This window comes from Pipistrellus hanaki (genome assembly GCF_964339955.1).
Source record: "Pipistrellus hanaki genome assembly, chromosome: 16".
NCBI lineage: Eukaryota > Metazoa > Chordata > Mammalia > Chiroptera > Vespertilionidae > Pipistrellus > Pipistrellus hanaki.
In genome coordinates, this window is record NC_140518.1 from 13500091 (window position 1) to 13504680 (window position 4590).

Consider the following 4590-nt stretch of genomic DNA (forward strand, 5'->3'; position numbering starts at 1 on the left):
TCAACACATCCAGATCTAAGCCTTCATCACTTGATTCAGCAGACCCTCAAGTTCCCGCAAAAGTTTCCAGCCATGTCTGAGAGGCAGCTGTGGGCAGGTACAGGCGAGGAGCGAGCTGTTTCGGGCCTGGCTGCTCCGGGCCTGGCCTCTGTTGCTCTGGTTCGTTCCACAACCAGCTGCTCCGGGTCTGGTCACTGCCGCTCCCGACCTAGTTGCTCTGGACTTGGCTGTTGCTGCTACAGGCCTGGCGGCACCCGACCCGGCTGCTCTGGGACCGGTTGCTCCGGTCCTGGCCGCTCCTGGCCTGGCCGCTCCCAGCCTGACAGCCGCTGCTCCGGGCCTGGCTGCTCCCAGCCTGGCAGCCATTGCTCCTGGCCTGGCCGCACCAGACCCGGCTGCTCCGGGCCTGGCCGCTCCCAGCCTGGCAGCTGCTGCTCCGGATCTGGCCGCTCCCAGCCTGGCAGCCGCTGCTCCGGGCCTGGCCGCACCAGACCCGGCTGCTCCGGGCCTGGCCGCTCCCAGCCTGGCAGCCGCTGCTCCTGGCCTGGCCGCACCAGACCCGGCTGCTCCGGGCCTGGCCGCTCCCAGCCTGGCAGCCGCTGCTCCGGGCCTGGCCGCACCAGACCCGGCTGCTCCGGGCCTGGCCGCTCCCAGCCTGGCAGCCGCTGCTCCGGGCCTGGCCGCACCAGACCCGGCTGCTCCGGGCCTGGCCGCTCCCAGCCTGGCAGCTGCTGCTCCGGATCTGGCCGCTCCCAGCCTGGCAGCCGCTGCTCCTGGCCTGGCCGCACCAGACCCGGCTGCTCCGGGCCTGGCCGAGGAGGCAGCCTTATTAATGATTCTTATCATTGATGTTTCTCTCTCTCTCCCTCTCCTTTCTTCTCTGAAAAAAAAACACAGCAAACAAACAAACAAAAAAAGACCATTATTCTGAGAGGGGCCTGTAAGCTTCACCAGGTTGCCAAGAGGTCAATGGTAGAGGTTAGAGCCCCCGTGGCAGTGCCCGCTGCCCCTCCTGCATCGCCGGCCGGAGGGCGCAGTATGCTCCTTGCCCACCGGGCGGCGGTGCAGGCGGGGTCAGAAGCTGCAGGGCTGGCCTGAGAGGGAGCCATCTGCAGGCCGTAAAAAAAAAGTGAATTAACGGTTTCCCGCCTTAGATTTGAATCCTTGAAAGGAACAAAATGAACAGGGACCCTAGAGGGAGCCCTGACACATGGGTTTTAAAAATAGATCTGTCCGTGTGGTTTTTTTTGGATTGCAAAGTTCATACAGGTTGTAAGCAAAATTTTACACAATGCAGAAATGCTGAAAAAAAAAAAAAGAACAATAGGAATGTTTCCTGCAATCCCCCTTCGCTGTCAGAAAACCACTGTTTACATTTGGGCGTGGGTACTTCCATAGACGCAGCCAGAATTTTACCCTCTTGTTGGGCTGATATCTGAAGTAACAATTCAGTGGTTCTGGGAGGTGTGTGTGATATTCTGGGGATGTGGGAGACAGGTTTTAATGTCACTGTGACTGGGCGCACTGCTGGGCAGGACAAAGGTTAGCATCAGTGAAAACCCTGTAAGGAGACCCCAGCCCAGGACCCCACTCCCATTACATGGATGGGCTAACCGGTTTTGCAGTTTTAAAAACAGATGAAAATAATATTTATTCTAGCATTTGATAGTATATTTCTCTTCTTTCATTTCTGTCTTGTCCTATACAAAATAATTCCTGACCTTCCTGCTTATCTTTTTTTAAAAATATATTTTTATTGATTTCAGAGAGGAAGGGAGAGGGAGAAAGGGAGAGAGAAAGAGACATCAATGGTGAGAGAGAATCATTGATCGGCTGCCTCCTGCACACCCCCTACTGGGGATCGTGCTGGAACCCGGGCATGTGCCCTTGAGCAGAATTGAACATGGAGAACCCTTTAGTCCTCAGGCCGAGGCTCAATCCACTGAGCCAAACTGGCTAGGGCGTAAAGTTTATTTTTATTTATTTATTTATTTATTTATTTATTTTTAAAGCAGTGAAGAGCCAACAAAAACATGAGTGACTACCTGGCTGAGGTCTGCAAGTAGAAGCCCAGAAGGATGAGCTGAGCACGCAAGGTGCTTTTGACCGGGGGAGCACCTGCTGATTTGGGAGGAGCAGCTGAGGGATGTTGGAGTCTAGGGCTCTCCTTACGTATATTTAATCCCCTTAGACTAGGACCAAAGGGCTGCACGTGGGAGAAGGGTGAACTGCAATAAACCAGGCCACATGGGCGCTCACTCAGCTCTGTCATCAGGCGGCCCAGGAAGTTTCAAGCTTTGAACTCGAATTTAAAAAATTGGTCCTCGTCTGGTAATGCCCCCTCTTCTCCAGCCCCCATGTATCTTAAAGATATCAATGAAAATCCTTTCTGGAAGAGGATAGCATCAGCCTAAACCTCAAATATTTGAAAAGCATTTTCCCCTCCAAATACAATCCAATTCTATATAATAATAGGCTAATATGCAAATTGACCAAAGGGTGGAATGACCGGTTGCTATGATGTGCACTGGCCACCAGGAAGCAGATGCTTAATGCAGGAGCTGCCCCCTGGTGGTCAGTGCGCTCCCACAGGGGGAGTGCCACTCAGCCAGAAGCCAGGCTCACAGCTGGTGAGTGCAGTGGCAGTGGTGGAGCCTCTCCCGCCTCTGTGGCAGCACTAAGGATGTCCAGGGAGTGGGCCTAAGCCAGCAGCTGGACATCCCCAAGGGCTCCCAGACTGTGAGAGGGCACAAGCTGGGCTGAGGGACCCTCATTGAGTGCATGAATTTCATGCACCGGGCCTCTAGTATACAATGAAAGAGAACCAGCTCCAGTCTGAGGAGACAAGACTCATAAGCGAGAATGTACAAGAGATGCAGACCCGTGGAGACTACAGAGATTGAAAGCAGCAGGAGTCGCCTTAACACAACTGTTCTCACCGTGTTCAAGGAGGTAAAAGTCAAGCTTGAAATTGTTGACAGGGAATTGGAAAGTATGAAAAATGAGCCAGTGGTTTTGAAAAAGAACAACATAAAATTCTAGGACTGAAAAATATAATTCTTAGACTTGATAATTCAATAAATGAGTTTCAGGTGAGACACAGTTGAAATGATAATAGTGAACCAAAGAAATCATCCAGAATGAAGCAGAGGGAAATAAATGGAAGGAAAATAAAGAAGAGAGGGAAGAGAAATGGGGATTAACATCAGAATGCCAAACATACCTTTTATTGGAGACGGAAATGAAAGAAGCTAGAGGATGTGACACAAGCAGTATTCAAATAAATAATTGCGAGAATGTTCCGAATGTGAATAAATACACCATGGGCCCTGGCCAGGTTGCGAGGTTGATTCGAGTGTTGTCTAAGGTTGTGGGTTTGATCTCTGGTCAGGGCACCCAATGAGTGCATAAATAAGTGGAACAACTAATCGATGTTTCTCTCTCTCTCTCAAATAATTTTTTTTTAAAAAGAAACACACCATGTGTTTTTTAATATGCGTATGATTATAATATTTGGGGTGCTATGCCCAGGGCCTGGGCCTCTCTTGCCTGGGTTCAGTGTGGACACTTGATCTGTGACAAAGGTGGCACAGCCCCTGGGTGACTACAGGCGCCTTATATCGGGGAAAACCCTGGTGTAGCTGTTTGAGGGCGGCGGGAAAAGGTCTGCATGACCCACCTGCTCTGCCACTGACAACACTGACCACCGTCCCACGCACTGCAGGCTCCTGGGGGGTGGGGGTGGGGAATGGGACCCATTTCCTCTCCTTCCCTTTGCTGCTGGGGCAGTGGGGGGCTGGGGTTCTCACCCACTCCTTACCCTCTGGCACCCCCAACCACCTGCTCACTCCCTGGGCACTCCTGCCCTCTCCCCATCCACAGCCGCCCGCCCTGAGCCTCAGTTTCCCGTTGCAGAGCAGAGATGAGGATGGTCAGTGTGATGGGAGGGGCAGAGGGACAGCACCATACACGTCAGAGACCGGTAAGGCCGCTCTGAGCCTGTCCTCTGCACACCAGCCTCCCCGCGCCCCGCGCCCCTTCCCCGCACCCGAGCAGGACGGAGCCTCGCGGTCTCCCGGCCCAACGTCCCCCCCCACCCCCCCCCCCCGGACCCCGCGCCCCGGGCCGCGCGCCGGTCCGGCTTCCCCGCGCGTCGCACTGTCCCCGGGGTGTCCTCGCGTCCGCCCCGCCCCGCCCCGCCGGGGAGCCCCTCACATCCAGGATCTGCCGTCTTCGAACCCCCGCCCCCGGCGCCGCGCCTGGCGCTCGAGGTGCTCCGTGAATGTTTGCAAAACCCAGTGATGCGCCAAGCAAGCTCCGCCCCGCAGGGCGCCGGTGTGTGGGCGGCGGGGGCAGAGGACTGCGGGCCGGGTGCCCGGTGTGGGGGCCCAGGCGGGAGGGGGACCAGGGCGGAGGACAGGAGGCGGGGCTGGGCCAGCAGGGCTGGTGGCGGCGGACACGGCGCAGCCTCGCTCCTCTCTCTCCTCCCCCTCCTCCCGCTCCTCCTGCTCCCCCGGCTCCCCTCCCCCTCCTCCTTTTCCCCCTCCTTCTCCTCCCCCTGCTCCCTCTGTTCCCCCTCCTCCTTCCCCC